The following is a 17,088-nucleotide window of genomic DNA, read 5'->3' as shown; positions in this document are numbered from 1 at the left end:
TTTCGCGGCGATTTGAAACTGCCGCAAATCACTCCAGGAACCGCCGCTATTTTCCGTTTCCTTTGTAGTGTTACCAAAACATCTTTATATTAGAAATATATGTGTTTGTATGTGTGTATAAAGTCTCTAGTATTTATAGTTGTGGTGGCCATATTGATTATATAAATATATTATTAAAATTAAAATTACACAATTTTTTACTTTTAAAATTAAAAAACATTATTAAATAGTAAAATTAACGTTACTTTAATTTTAACAATACTTTTTAAAGTACCGCATAACCACTATAATATAGACATCATAGACTCCATCAAATATATAATCTATAAAACTAAATTGCATCACTTGTACATGACCAGTTAGTATCCAACTATTTTTTTTTTATTTTATTGAAAAATTAATATGTATAATGTTTTAAAAGTTACTAATTTGTTAATTTTATTATTTTTGAGTCTAATCTGATCTATAACACAAAATTTATCAATAACCAATTTAAATTTTACTATTTAATTTTTTTTAAATCAATATTAGTAAAAGTCTCGAATAGAACAAAAATGACTACAATATAATGACTATTATATATCTTATTATCTTTACAAAAGTGTATTATCTTTTATTGTAGATACTATCGAAATAATAGACTATATTATTAAATGTAATATATAATTAAAAATAATAATTCATTGCATTGTAATTTTTTTTAATTTTCAAAATTACTATTGAAATCGTTTTTAAATTAAATCATTTATCTTAAAAATTTAAACTAGCTAGCAAATAAAAGTATTCTAATTCTTATATCTTATCTATGTCTCGTGTCAAAGTCTCTTTTTAGATTTATGTAAATTTTTTATAGGTTTTTTTTTTTTTTTTATCTTATGCTTAACTTTTTTTCTTTTTTAATAACAAGTACTAAACTCTATATTTAGTAGATTATTATTGAAGTTTTAATATTATGTTATAAAATAATATTATCTAAATATTCAAGTCGATAAATATATAGAGATACATCTTATTGAAATAAAAGAAATTGATCGAATGTTACATTGTGACATTTTAACCCAAAATCCAAACAAACCCATAAAGATGAAATAAATTTGGTTAATATAATTAATTAAGAAATTGGTGGTCAGTTACGTTGCTGACACATGTTTCTTAATTTGATGTTTTAAAATTTGGGATATATTATGTATATATAATTATATATATTTGGTTTGCTATTTACTTGTACGGTTGCAGTTGTACCCGTTAGTTCGTGACACGCCATATTTAAGGGGGCACGGCAACCGGGCAAAGTCGTCTATCCAATAGGGTTTCAGTCGTCAACCTGGTTTGTTAAATAAATGGTAAAAACTCAGGTGAAGGCGACTTCACGTGAAGTTGATACCTGAGAGTCGTTAGATGAAAATTTAGTTAGATCAGTTAAATCATTTAACGGCTCTCAGGTATCAACTTCATGTGAAGTCGACTGCACCTGAGTTTCCACCTAAATAAATTGAAGGCGTTAAAAGTTAATATTAGATTTAATTATTTTATTAATTTCTATAATTTTACTAAATTTATAATTAAATTTTTATATATTTTTTTAGTTAAATTTTTTTATGTTAAAAATATTAAAATTAATAAAATATTTTTTTAAATATATAATTAAAAATATAATTAAATTTTTAATTGTGAATATTTTTAATTTATAAAAAAATATTCTATTAATTCTAATATATTTTACACTAATAAAGATCTAATCATAAAATTAAAAATAATATAAAAACTAATTAAAAAATATAAAAAATTTAATTACATATTTAATAAAATTATACGACTAATAAAATAAGATTTAATTACTCTGTTGATCTCTATAATTTCGTGAAACTTTCAATTAAGTCCTTATTTTTTTTCTTTTTAATTGGATTTTTGTACTAATTTTTTTTAATTAAGTCCCTCTTAGTAGTAATCAGCTTAATTTTATAGGGACCCAACTAAAAAAAATTAGGATATGAACCTAAATAAAAGGAAAAAAATGTAAAGATCCAATTAAAAAAAAAATTAGTGTAAGAATTCAATTAAAAGAAAAAAAAAATATAGAAACCTAATTAAAAATTTTGTGAAATTATAGAGACCAACTGAATAATTAAACCAATAAAATAATTAAACTATAAAACTATAATTTTGAAGTTAATTATTAGGTAACTTTAGGTTATATGAACAAGCGAATTGGTTTTTGACATTGAGAGGGTTGACTTTAATTTGGACCTTATGGATCCGAGCTGTTACCTTGTGTCCGCTCCTAAGTAATAGATTTAATTTGAATATGAGATCCCGGCTGCAGAATAAAAACCAATTTAAATTGGTGGAGTACTCAGTTTATTTATTTGCTTCAATAAGTCTAAAATATTTGAATTTTGTTTTGTATATACAATAATTTATTAGTCAATTTTTTTAAATTTAATGATTTTAACTAAATGAATTTTTTACAATTATTTTTACATGAATTGCAAAATAAAATTTAAACAAATAAAAAAAATTATCTAGAGATTAATTTTTTCCAATTATATATATATATATATATATATATATATATATATATATATAAAATTTTTAAATATTCCAAAAAAAAGTTAGACTAAATGCATGAGCTATTAAGAGATATAAATGGTGTCATTTATTTGATCCTAAGTCTGCATAGATATTGCACAAGAAAAAGAAAATATCAACACATCTATTCAATGTAAAAAAATTATAATGTAGTCTAATTAAAAATGTGAAAATATAACCAAAAAAAAAAAAAAAGAAAAGAAAAAGAAAACAGCATTACCCAAATGAACACGAAAGGCACATGTCCTCCTAATCTGATATAAATAGAGAAAGTTCACATTCTGTTGTTATTATAGTTGAAATGGGATATTAGTTGCATTGTCATTGTCCTTTGTCTTAACTCATTATTTCTCCTTAGTCCACGTAATTTGCTTGGGCTCATTAATTAACTGCAACCTGCAACCGTTGTATGCCAAATTTTTATCCCATTAATAATTCAAAGTTTAGGGGGATGACGATTAGTCGAATACTTTCTTCCAATCTTTAGTTAATTATCTAGGTTATGTTAAAGAGATTATGAAAGATTACGTGAAAATTAATTTAATCTTTAAAAGATCAGAAAAGCTCTACATTTACGTAAAAAATACATGGATGTTATCCAAGTAACTTTCTCTACACGCGCGTTTCCTCATCCTACAGTCGTTTATACACGCGCTTCATATAACGTATATAACGTAAATCTTTTCTTCGTGATAAACTTTTCTGAACGTAAACCTTTCTCAACGTAAACCTTGTTCTCTTGTCGCGTTTTCGTTCTTCTTCTTTTTCTCTGTTCGCGTTCTTCTTCTTCTTCAACCTAATAAAATTTCTTGTTCTCTGCATTATGGATCTGGATTGACTTTGACGTAATTAGCTTCGTCGTTCTTCTTCTTCTTCTTTGTTTTTTCTTTGATTTGGAGTTTTGAATTGAAACAATGAATGAATCAACTTCAAATCAGTTGAATGAGTGCGATTATTCTTCGGAAACGCATCAATTTGATGAGGTTTGGATTATTGAATTTTGAATCGAATTCAATAGAATGCAATTGCTAATTTTATTTGAATTGAATTGAATGGACAGAGGTGATCTGAATCTGAATTGAATTGAATTGATACTATCTAAATTGTAGACAGAGTTGTTTTGAATTTGGTTTTGTATAATGGATTATCTTTCATTTACTGTTAGTAACATTTCGGTTCGGTAAGTATTATAGAATTATTTCACCGTTAATGACGTTTTCGGTTCACTGGACAGACCAGCTGTGTTGTGAATGAAAGATTTGTCCTAAAAGTGGGGATGATTTTTGAGACACTAGAAGAAGCTGCAAAGTTCTATAAACGTTATTTCAAACTTGCCGGTTTTTCTACCAAAATAAGGAACACGACTCGGGATGGAGACAAAATTAAGAATCAACTAATTGTATGCACCAGAGAGGGGAGGTGAAAATCCAAGATATCTCCAACTCTGAAAACAAAACCCTCAGCTGGGTTAAACTGTCCAGCCAGGATTTATGTACACATAATGAAGGACGTCGGTATTTGGACAATTTCCAAAGTTGTTCTGAATCACTCACATCCTTGCTGTCCAGAACGGGCAGAGATGCTCAAACAACACAGGGAGCTTAGCATGTTTGTGCGTCGCACCATTGAAACCCACAAGGAAGCTGGAATCAGACCGAGCAAAACTTACCAATCATTTGTAGCAGCAGCTGGCAGCAACCGTGAACTAGGTTTTATAGAAAAAGACATGAGGAATTACATCACAAGGGAAGTACGGAATATTTTTTAAGAAGACGATGCCAAAGAATTTGGGAAGTACCTACTAAGAATGAAAGAGAAGAATCAAATATTCTTCTTCGAGCTCAACCTTGAAGACGATCACTGCATTAAACATGCATTTTGGGCCGATGCAAGAAGCAGATATGCATTTGAGTATTTCGGAGACGTGGTTTCATTTGACATCACCTATAATACAAACAGGTATTTCGTTCAGTGACATATATTTTTCATGTTCTTTGAATGTATATTTTTCGGTTCACCAAGTCTGGGTGCGCTTATTTATGCAGGTACAATTTGGTTTTAGGTTCTTTTGTTGGCATGAATCACCACGGCCAGTCGACACTTCTTGGATGTGCACTGATGAAAAATAAGGACATTCAATCTTTCAAATGGCTATTTGAGTGTTTGCTACGTTGCATGGGAGGGAAGGCACCAAAAGGCATTCTTACCGATCAATGCACATCGATTCAAAGGGCAATTGAGCTATGCATGCCAACAACAATTCACCGCTGGTGTATCTGGCACATCATGAAAAAGATCCCAAATAAACTAAACGGCTACAAGGGACACATCGATATTGAACAAGAGATGAGCCATGTTATTTGGAACTCGTACACAAAAGATGCATTTGACAGAAACTAGAATGATTTCCTCACAAAGTATGGCCTCGGAGGCAACAAGTGGCTTTCAGGTAATCGAGGTTTCAATTCAAATTATTTTCATGCTCATTATCTTTTTTTCCCAAAGCATGAACTGTTTTCGGTTCACCACACCTTATGGGTTTGGTTTGTTTTGCAGAGCTGTACAATGATCGGCATATATGGATTCCAGTTTATTTGGATCACCACTTCTGGGCCAGAATGAGAAGTACACAAAGGAGCGAGAGCATGCATTCATTTTTCAACAAGTTCATCACACAGAATAGCTCCTTGAGACAATTCGTGAAGCAATACAACAATTGCCTAGCAAGCAAAGAGCAAGCAGAAAGAGAATTCGATGCTGCAGATTTTTACACCGTGATACCAGGCACAACAAAATCAGCAATAGAAGCACAGTTTCAGCATGTATATACCCATGAGAAGTTCAGGGAAGTTCAAGCTTAATTCAGAGGTAAAGTGAACTGTATCATAAGATCAATGCATTCCACCCTAGGTTTCACAACATATGAAGTCATAAAGCAGGTTTCTAACTCCACATTCAACAAGTTTGTCATCACCTATGACACAGTATCATGAGATGTAAAGTGCCATTGCTTGCTGTTTGAGTCTAGGGGCATATTGTGCCGCCATTCCCTAAGAGTCCTAAGCTTTGAGCGAGTGGATAACGTGGCACCGAAATACATATTGAAATGCTGGAGCAAGAACATAAAGAGGAGGCATACACACATCAAGAGTAGTCAAGATAAACCTCTATTGGAGCCGAGAAGTAAGAGATTTGACGAATTGGTATTTCGGTTGCACAATATATGTGAATTTGCATATGAGTTTGAAGAGTTGACCAGAATTCTACACCGAGCATTTGACAAGGTCATGGCGGAGATGGAAGAATATCAAGAGAGAAGCAAAGGAAAAAGTTTGCTAATGCACGAAGAAGCGACATTAAGCAATGTGAATGACCTTCAAAGCCCACCACGTGTCAAAACAAGAGGTCGGCCCAAGAACAGACTTGGATCAAACCTGGAAAAAAAGATCTCAAATGCCATGTAGAAAAAGAAAAAGACAGCTCCAAGCGAGGTAAAATTGACTTGCTTTTGATTAGTTAAAAATTCAATTGTTCATTTTGCTAATATACAATTAATTATGTCTTTTGTAGTTGAACCTGTTAGACTCCGCATCATCGATTTAGTCAAGCTCCACTCTTTACAATGCACCAGATATGAATTATCCAAGAGAGGATTGTACAAGTTATAGTTTTTATTAATGTAAATTTTTGTTCACTCATGAGCAAATTTTGGTTCACCATGGTTATAGCAGGAGTAATTTCTGACTGTTGTTAGTGTTTAATGAATAGTCACTTTTTTTGTGAAATTCTATATTGATATATGAAATTTTTCGATTCGTCTAGTGTATTAATTTCTAAGTTGAATAATTAGAATTTGTTTTGAGAAACGGGAATCAGGGTTTAGGATTTAGGGCTTAGGGTTTAGGGTTTAGGGTTCAGGGTTCAGGGTTCAGGGTTCAGGGTTCAGGGGTTTAGGGTTTAGTGTTAGGCTTTAGGGTTTTAAGGTTTAGAGTTTAGGGTTTAAGAATTAGGGTTTAGGGTTTAGGGTTTTAGGATTTAGGGTTTAGTGTTAGGCTTTAGGGTTTTAGGGTTTTAGAGGTTTATGGGTTTAGGGTTTTAGGGGTTTAGGGGTTTAGGGTTCAGGGTTCAGTGCGTTTGAAACTTTCGGTTCGGCTAGTGTATTAATTTCGGTTCACTGTGTTTTTGGTGTTACTAATGTATTGGTAAATACACTGATTGTAATCACTGAGAACTTGAAATAAAATAGCACCCAGACAGTTTCAAGAGATTTATAAATTAACATCTCAGATGTGAGATGAGTACATTGAATACATTAAAAAAATTATTGATATTAAGATTAGATACATAGATTAGCATTTACATTAATATTCACATATATACATTGAAAGAAGCATTGTTTGCTTTTTTAAACAAGTTAAACAAAATATTGTCAAATACAACCAGTGAATCACAGTATATCCTATTTACTATCTAAATCCCCATATGTGAATTTACAATAAAGGCTGAAGAGGGCAGCAGATGGCTTTGGCATTTTATTGCTTCAGATTTCCCAATCACTTGCTCTCTGATTTTGTTCATTTCATGCAACAGAAGATTTGGACCATATTGGTACCTGAAGTCATCAATCTCTTCCTACATTTCAATTGAAAGGAATTAGTTACATAACAAATGAACCCAACTGAAATAAGAAAAGAAAGAAGTTTATTAATTTAGAAAGTACTTACTTGTGTCCAAGCTCTATATTTACATCTCTTCCCGTTGTTGATTTTTCGTGGATCGATTATTTCGAGCCATTTCATGATGTATATTCCACAATCATATCTAAGAAAAAATTGAGTATAATACGATTAATAGTATACAAAATAAAATACATCAAATATAGCACTATAGAAGAGAAAGATTCTTACTCTGTACGTTGACTATTCAGTTGGATATACTCTACTTCTTTCCCCAGCCCATCTTCCATTAAGGGTTCCGCCCCAGCGTAAACCCTCATCTGAGAAATTATTAATCCCTAAAAGGGACACAAAAATTAAAAAAAAAGCATCAACAGTGAATCGAACTCATTTCATGTACTAAATTATTTGAATAATTTACAAGAAGAATAACTTACAACAAATTTTTTTAGCATCACTCTTGATTCAGGTATATGTTTTTCTGGCTTATTAGTAGAGTCAAGCACATAAAATTTTTTTTTCTTGACATCAGCAATCCACAACCACCAATGAGCTCCGTTGCAAATTGGCACAAATAGCTGAATTGTGGGTAAATGATAGAATATTTCAGTGGAAACAAAAAACTGATGAGAGAATTATTGAAGAATTTTTAGAAATTACAACTTACAAATGGATGCGAAGCAAGTTTTATTTTGTCAAGAAACTGGCGATAGTGGGCATACTGCTCAATATCAAACCGGTATGCCTTGTTTGTCGTTTTATCAATGTACTCCACGCCATGTCTTCCCAACATAAAATTCTGCAAAACGAAGATTAGTTAAATCAAATTTCCACCGAACCGAACACAATTCATATGCTGAATATGAAGTGAAAAATATTCATTCATGAAGAAAAAAGTTTTCTTCATGCAAAAGAACTCAACAGAACACATAAGAATCAGGTGAACCAATATTAACATTCTGACTAAACCGAACAGGAATCAGTAGTGAATAAGAAATTTAGCTTACCACAATATCCAGCGGCACAATGTCTATTTGTTCCTGATACCGCCGAACTTTGATTTGGTTGAGAATCATGCTATGTATACTGACAACCTACATAAAGAAAAGTTATGAGATATACTGTATAAGAGTGTTTAGAAAAATTATTATTTTTAAAGCAATTGGGAAAGAATTTACCGAGGTATGCACTTGTTCTCCGGGCATTAGAGACATGAAATATCCTCTTAACCCCTCATAAAGCGTCCCATGTTTCAAGACGAATATTGCATCATATTCGTTGCTACTATCTTTTGTCTTTTTTACATGTGTCATCAAATGATAACACTTTTCGATCAACTCCTTTGAGATTTTCATTTTTTTTTTCTAGAGTTTTTAAAACTGTAGCAGCTGGCAAGGGTGGCTCGGAAGTTGTTGCTTCAACAAACTTTAATGCTGCCGTCACTCCAGCATCTACCACCGCCTCTGCTAGGACTTCAAGCTGTGAAACAGGCGGCTCAGAGGGATCAGTTGGTTGAAATGCTGGTGGATTTATCCCAAGGTTAAAGGAAGGCATATCATCTTCCCTTTGGCAAGGTTGCTGTTCTTCTTCGACAGGGCTGTTGCATTAAACCGATAACAGTTCAAAAACAACTCATTTAAATTAATAAAAAGAACTTTTATGTGCAACTTACTCATCATCAGAAATTTCATAGAAATAGTCATCTTTCAATAATTCTTCAATAACAGAACTCGTAAGAGACAACGCAGGTTTTGGCTCTGTTTTTCTCGATGAAGATATCTCGACAGCCTTCTTTTTAGGTTCCGGAGGGCAGCTGTAAGAAACAGAAGAGATAAAACTTACAATTAAAACATGTAGTGAAGTGAAATTATTGGGATTTGTATAAGCAGTGAAACTTACACATTAACATCTACTTCTTCTTCCGATTGCTGCACTGCTGCTTCTTTGCTGGGCTAGTGTTGTGGTTCCAAAAGGCTGCTGCATTAATAGATGTTGAAGTGATTTAAAATAACCCTAAATCCTGAACACACTATCTATCAAGTGATTTAAAATAACCAAATCCACTGAACCTAAATTAAGCAATATGGTGAATAATGGTAAAACTTACAATTCAGGTTGTTCTTCTTCTTCTTGTTGTTGTTCTTGTTGTTTTGTAGGGCTGCTGCATTAAACAACAAATATTTCAGTAATGATTTAAAATTACCTAGCCCACAAAACCGAACAAGATTCATGTGGTGAACAAATATTTATAAACTTACTCTTTATTAGAGGTTTGTTGTGTTTGACTCTTTGGAGGGACATAGATAAAGTCATCATTGATCAACTCTTCCTGAAGAGAACTTGGAAGAGACAATGCAAGATGATTTCTAAGGAATGTAAACAAGGAAGAAGTTAATATTGAATAATTAGAATTTGTTCTAAGAAACGGGAATCTGCACATTGAAAAGCTCACATTTTCAAAGGTTCAGAATGAGTTTCTTGTTGAACCTGAATGATTTGTAGATCAGAATTAGGTGTAGCGCTATTGACATTTAAACACGTTTTTTGTGAGATTAATTAAACAAAATTTAATTACCTAAATCTGATAGAGTAACATAAATATTTTTAACTTACACTGGTGGACTTTTTAAAGTCTTTCTTGGATGGATTTTCTTTTTTCTAAAATATTTTACAAAGCAGAGGTCTAGAAACACATCAAATTCATTTTTTGAAAATACCGAACCGAAAGTAAAGAGTGCAACGAACCTGGTATTGTCTTGGGCATTTACAGATGGTGCGCAGCTTCCCTGAGTCTGCAAGAGTGGTTCACTTTCCAGATTTACAGTTGGCAGTCTAACCAAGATAAATAAATATTATTAATTGAATCTAGAGGAATTACAAAAGGTTCTAGCAAAAGTAAGCAAAGAAAGGAAAAGAACTTGGTATAAGAAATTGAATCTTACGTCTCAGAGGATTCATTTCGTACCTCTGTTGAGGCAAACTGATCCGGAGCAATGTGTGTTGACTGAGCTCCATCATTTTTTTTTATCTCTTTTCTCTTATCATCTCTAACGCTTGCCTTCTTCTTTCTACAGTGTTGTCTTTTCCTTGTTTAGTTCTGAAAGTTCATAAAATAAATATCAATACACCTAAAATGAAAGTATGAATAAAAGAAAATCTGATTCAAGAAACTTACTTCTTGTCAGATTTGGTTTTTTTTTTGTCACTCTTTGCGGTTGTTTTCTTTTTATTATGGGTGTTTTCTCAATTTCTTATTTTCTGCAAGACAAACAAACACATTGAATTTACAACCGAGAAAAATATAAGCAAGAACAAGAAAATAACAATCAATTCAACCAAATTGACAGATACCACCAAACCAAAAATAATTAAAAGGCAGAACCGAAAATTAGAAGACCACCAAACTGAAAGGAATTCATTTGCTGAACAATACTTATTGGCTTTCAGATTTGCTTGTGCTCTCTGAATCTGTTGGCACAGGCTTCCTTTTTTTTTTAACCACCTTCGGTGGTTGTTTTTTTTTCTTTGTTCCATTTTTTTTATTTCTTCTTCTCTGCAATACATAAGAACAAATGTATAAGAACAAATTTAAGCTACAAGTTAAATGAAATCAATATGAAAATTAAACTTACTGATTTTCGGATTCACTTTTGCTTTTTGAATCTGTGGAAATGCTTTCAGTTTCACTTGTTGATTGTGAATCCTTCTCAACAAGCACCTTCTTTTGTCTTGCTCTCTTTGCCGGTGGTCTTTTGTCAGATTCAGATTGAGATTCAGATTCGAAAAATCTTTCTTCTTCCGAAGAAGAATCCAGATCGACAATTTTTTTTATTTTCTTTCCTTTTTCTTTTTTATCCAACTTTCTTGTTTCTATTTTTTCATTCTTTTTTTTTTGTACAGAATTCCCTAAAACAGAAACAAGGACTCAATTATTTAATGAGAAATACAATAACAACTATTTAATCAACATGAGCAACCCGGTTTACCGAATGATGCTGAATAAAAAGCCATAAAACATGATAATTATTTAATGATCAAAGAAACATTTTGCATGCACAAGGACTCAATTGAATACAGTAACAATCAGGTGAAGCAAATATGCGAGCCCACCAAACCGAAAAAGGCTCATATGGTGAACAATTACCAGTATGACAAATAAATTAATTATAACCTAAAACAGAAGTTTATTTAGTTAGTAGAGTATTTTTAAAGTATTTGAAACTAAACTTTAGGGGAAATTTTAGTAGAGTGTGTGTTTATCAATAGTTCTGTTACTTCTCTAGAAATCCGTTCAAGCATCATTTGCTTTGTCCAATGGGCCACCTAAGCATCATTTACTTCTCTGTTGATATACTTTCACAAAAACACAGCCATCAACAGACTGTTTCCTCCCCTTTCTCTTGTTTTCAACTCCTTTCGTCAAGAAGTTGAGCATATGTTTTGCCCAATTCCATTCCTGAATGTTGTCGACATGAAAGATCGGTGGCTTAATTATGGATTGGGGAGGCCACACTTACCGTTGTGGGCAGCAAGAAGCACTTTTGTATGAAGACAACAAAAGTCCTCTTGAATTTTTTCCGGTTCTCCTCCCCTTCTACGCTCATATCCAGCACATTCCTTGTCTTCTGGATTTAGGTTGTTGTAATCAACCTTATCATCAAAACAATTCCCTACAATATTTTAGTAGCACAAATCAGTAAAAAAAAAAGCGCAATTTAATTTTCTATAAACCAATGAACTGAAAATAAGCAGTAAGTGAAAAGTGTATTACCTCCGTTGGTTATGTCCAGGGCAGCTGCTACTTTCTGAGGAGTTATGTATATTCTGCCCTGGAGAGTTTTCAAGCATTCTTTCTCTTCATCAAAGTGATCAATCAATTCTCTCAACAGGATATGAGAGACATTTATTTCTGGGACATGTGCCAGGGCACCAAATCCCATTTCTTCCACTATATCTTTTTTTCTTGAGTCATATTCCTGTACACTGTTGCCATTGTCTTTGTTTGGCATCTGCAATAATGATTTTTCTATAAGTTTTGAAACAAAATGTGAGGATATATTTATAATAGAAAATAGATATTATTCGAATGAAAGCGGATAAATATATTTAATGTGCTTACGTTATAGTGCGGCTTCTCCTTCATTGTTGCCATTGTCTTGTTCTGTTTTGCTGTAAGGAAAAAGTTTGGTCAATACTTCACTCAATACACCATTAAGTACAAGCATATATATCTTAATCAAGTCAATTAAAAGCCATTGAACAAAGCAAAAGGAAGCCACCGAACCGAATAAAATTCATTTGGTCAAATTTAAAAATATCCACAAAATTTATTCCAAAGCCCTAGTTATACTACTGTAAAAATTCAATCACAGTATTTCAAGAATGCCACCGAACCGAACAATGTTCATGTCAAGAATAAATCGTTTTCTACTTTTAATCATCAAGAATAGTATTTTTCCGTACAAAAGAAGTACTGAACAGTGTAACAACTAATTTCAAAGCGCTCGTTACACTGTCTACTGAACTGAATGAAAACAACAATAAATTTCATTCCAAACCCTAGTTATACTGTAGAAAGGCATGCACAATAGTTTGATCTACTAAATGAAGAAAATAAATTCAGTAAACCTAAAATACAACTAGGAGAAACGCGACATTGCAAGATTTCAGATGAACAGTAGTTTTTCTCATGCCTTTTGTAGTCTATGATGCTGTTTTCGTTCTTTTTTTGTTGTTCCTTACCAAATCTTCTCGCGATTCTGCTGCAGTAGTGCTTTTCGCAAAGAATGTGACTGAAGTTTGAATGATTTTGAGAGAGATTCGAAGAGACGAAGCGGTTTTGTGTGTGTTGAAGAAAAAGGAACATTTTTTCATAATGAAGTGCGAATGAAGTAGTTGTTTCGTTTGTATGTGGCACGTGAAAATTATATTTTTTTAATGAGATTGGAAACACGTTAGTTGTTTTGGGTTTGGGCCAACTTGATTACATGGTTACATGAATGTGTAGCAAGCCCATTAAAAAGTTAAACACGTCAAATTAATTCATAAAAAATATAATTATAAATTAAATTAATTTTTTCGTTAATTATATAATAATATATCATCTTAAGTGTCAAGTAATATAATATGATAAATTAATTATACATATTATAAAATAATTGACATATTATATCAGTGACACATGACATATCACTGATCATTCGATATTTTATAAATTTATCTAAAGTCAAATTAATCTTTAAAAAAATATTTGCCAGAATCATTTTAATAATGAGCTACTTCAAAGTCCAAATAGTGGTAGAGATGCGAACCACATATAGGGTGGTGAATGATGAAGGAGGCAACGAGAGAGATTGAATGTGAGAGAAAGAGTCCCTAACTATGTTTAAATGAGACTGGTAGATATAGAATTAAATTAAATGCATGAAATTCATCAAGAAAGGAATGAAGACATATAATTGATATTTCACTTTGATAGTATATGGAAATTGAATTTTCAGTTACTAATATTAAATCTGTAAGAGTGAGGGACAAAGGTTGATATTGATATATAAATTAAATGGTAAATAGTTCAAAATACCACTTCTTCTCCAAAAACATATATAAAAATTTTATCATTTCAACGATTTTATATTAATAATGCAGAAAATGGACAAAGGCATAAAAAAGAGGGAGTATAATTACTAGAAGTGTTAAAAATCAATCCAAACCAAATAAAATTGACGATTGCTGGTTTTTATCCTTTGTTCTGACTTCTGATTTTTTTTAATTCTAGTTTAGGGCTGCTGGTTTGTACCAGTACTACAATGATTTTGTAAGTTTTTTTTACTTTTATAATAATATTATTAGACTGACATGAATAGAATATAGTGGCCTTGCAGATGTAAGGAGTTATTCTAATATATCAATTCGAGTTTGTACTAACGATATAAAAAATATAACAATGCATGTATGATCATTGTGGTCATTCTTTTTAAACAATAAATTATTATAAGTTTTTATTAAGAGGGTCACTCAGACGATTAAACCGTATTTTTTTAAAGATATTTTTTAATAATTAAAATTTAATACATATAATCGATTAAACTGTATTATTGTTGTCAAAATTAGGTCAGATAAATTAATTTATATTAATCGAAAAATTAGTAAATTAAATTTTGAACTGGTCTAAATTAATATATTTTTTTTATAAAAAATGACTACAATACTTCTATTATAGAAAATGACTATAAGATATTTTAGTTATTTTTTATAATAGAAATATTATAGTAATTTTTTATTAAAAAAATATTAGTTTAGATCGATTTAAAATTTAATTTATTAATTTTTTGGCTAAACTAATTTGTCAATACAGTTTAATCAATTATATATATTAAATTTTAATTATTAAAAATATTTTTGACCTTTATCCAAATGACTCCCGTTTATTAAAAGAAACTACCATGCACAAACATTAAACACAACAACCAACAAACAACCAAATCTTACACAAAGAAAAAGACTTATAAAGAAACAAACATGATGATCATTGTACAAAAAAGAAAAAGAAAAACAAAAACAAAGAGAAATTAAACAAATAAACATGAAATTAAGGGATATTATATATATCCATATGTTGCATGGATTCCTAGGATATATTATTATTGGGTTCAAATATTATTAAGAAGTATAAGAGCTTCCATCTCCTCTCTGAACTTGGGCATGGCATCATTAGGAAGAGACACAAAAATCCTAACTCCTCCATCTTTCATTGATGAATCCAACTTGCTAGGAGGTGCAAAAATGCACAAATCCACCATGGCAAACATGTTGCATGGTGCTGGTAATAAATTCACTAGAACATTCCCTCCAAAATCCATGTTTTCCAAGAAACCCAAATATTTCCAATCGGTCACATTAAAATATGCACCAATACCTTCCACATTAAAATCTTGTTCTTTTGTCACCAAAGTGTTAATTGAATCCGTGATATAGTTTCTAGTAAAAGCAGCTTTCTTGATCTCTTTGATGTGCTTCACAACTTGTGAGAGAGGTTTCTCCATGAGTTCTTTAACTGAAAGGACAACATTTGCATCCACAATTGCATTCCCATAATACCCTTCAGGCAAAGGTGGATCCAAATGTCTTCTCGCCCCAACTACTATACCTAGCAAAGTTTTTCCATCATGGTTTAGTTTCAAGGCTCTAGCCCTTGACCTCCAAATATAAGCAGTGAGTGATTCAAAATTAGTGAAAATTTCTTTCATAGTCTTAATATTATTGTGACTAGTATATTCTTTGATCAATCTCATTTTGAGTCTTCTTATACTCTCACCATCCACCTTAAAGCATTCATGCACGAGTGTCGTGGCCGGAAGATGTGGTGAAACTGCGGCCGAGGCATTATTGATCGGACTCGGCAAGGGTATTTCGGTAATTGACCCCATCAGCCTCTCCCTTTCCCAAACAGGTTTTATTGATGGCTCGTTTCTTCCTCTTGCTAACTCGATTAAGGCATGAAGAAATTGAGATAATCCAAATCCATCACATAAAATATGTGAGATCCCAATTCCAATTGTGAATCCCCCACATAGAAACTTGGTCACCTTGAACCTTAAAGGGTATTGGTGGCCATTTTCATCACCTAGTGAAGGAAGCTGAAAGGCCAATTGTTTTGCAATTTCCATGTCATCACTACTACCATCATCAAGGTAATTAAGAGAAGAGAGATTGCAATTAGCAATTGCTTCTATAAATGGAACTCTATCATTGGAATTGCAATGGATTCTAAACTTCCCATCATCATGTTTGACTATCTTACCGGCAAGAGGGTAGTAATAGAACAAGGCCTTTGAGAGTGATTTTTTTATCACATTAATAGGGTTAGGGTCAATTTGGTCATTTGGGTAACCATCATGTTTTTGTGATTTGTAAACTTGAATGATATGGTATAACATATTAAGGTCAGGTCTATGATCAAGTGTAGATAGAGAGAGAACAGAGGAAGGTGTAGACTTAGATGGTTTGATAAATACAACATCCTTCATTTCAACAATGAGAGGTGGCATGATGGGAAAAATGTGATTTTAATGAATTTAGAGAATGTTATTGAATGTGTTTGTGGTATCTGAAATATACGGGAATAATGGAACCTAATCAACCTATATAGATCAATACTTGCCGCCCTATGATTCATATCTGTGATTAATTATATACGTCGAGTGATTAGTTCTCTTGACCAATAATAAATTTATTATAAATTAGATTAATTTTTGACTTTTCAAATTAGAGATACCGTACAACATTATATTTATGATTATATATGTAATTATACATTTTGTTTTGTTTGAATTAAGTTATGTTCGGGCCAATATATGTCGTTCATATATGTGAGAACTCTGTGATAATTAATCTCTTTGCTCTTTGGTCCGCCAGTTGTCTTTGAATTCATGATTAATGCTAATCTGCAGTCGACGAATGAAGTTAATAGATAATTAGATGGTAAATACCTCTAAAACATCTTTTTCTTAAAGATATTTTTTAATAATTAAAATTTAACATATATAATTGATTAAATTATGTTATTTTTGTTAAAATTAGGTTAAATAAATTAATTTGATTAAAAAATAATAAATTAAATTTTAAATTCGTTTAAATTAATATTTTTTTTATAGAAAATGACTTCAATATTTCTATTATAGAAAATGACTAAAATATTCCTATTATATATATTAATTTTAAGAATCTTAAATTCTAGTCATTTTCTTATCTGTCGTCGTACGGTTAGAATTTAAAGTTTTCAAAATTAATATATATATATATATATAGAAGAATATTTTAGTTA

General features: G+C 31.4%; 2 pseudogenes; one reads left to right on the top strand and one right to left on the bottom strand.

Moving 5' to 3' along the window:
• Positions 1-5,123: 5,123 nt before the first annotated feature.
• Positions 5,124-6,084, top strand: LOC148575565 (protein FAR1-RELATED SEQUENCE 1-like; annotated as a pseudogene).
• An 8,830-nt stretch (positions 6,085-14,914) lies between these two features.
• LOC107616144 (tetrahydroanabasine acetyltransferase pseudogene) lies at positions 14,915-16,345 on the bottom strand (annotated as a pseudogene).
• Positions 16,346-17,088: the final 743 nt, after the last annotated feature.

Source organism: Arachis ipaensis, chromosome B1 (assembly GCF_059453495.1).
Source record: "Arachis ipaensis isolate K30076 ecotype BB chromosome B1, ASM5945349v1, whole genome shotgun sequence".
Lineage (NCBI taxonomy): Eukaryota > Viridiplantae > Streptophyta > Magnoliopsida > Fabales > Fabaceae > Arachis > Arachis ipaensis.
This window is presented reverse-complemented; position numbering and strand designations above follow the sequence as displayed.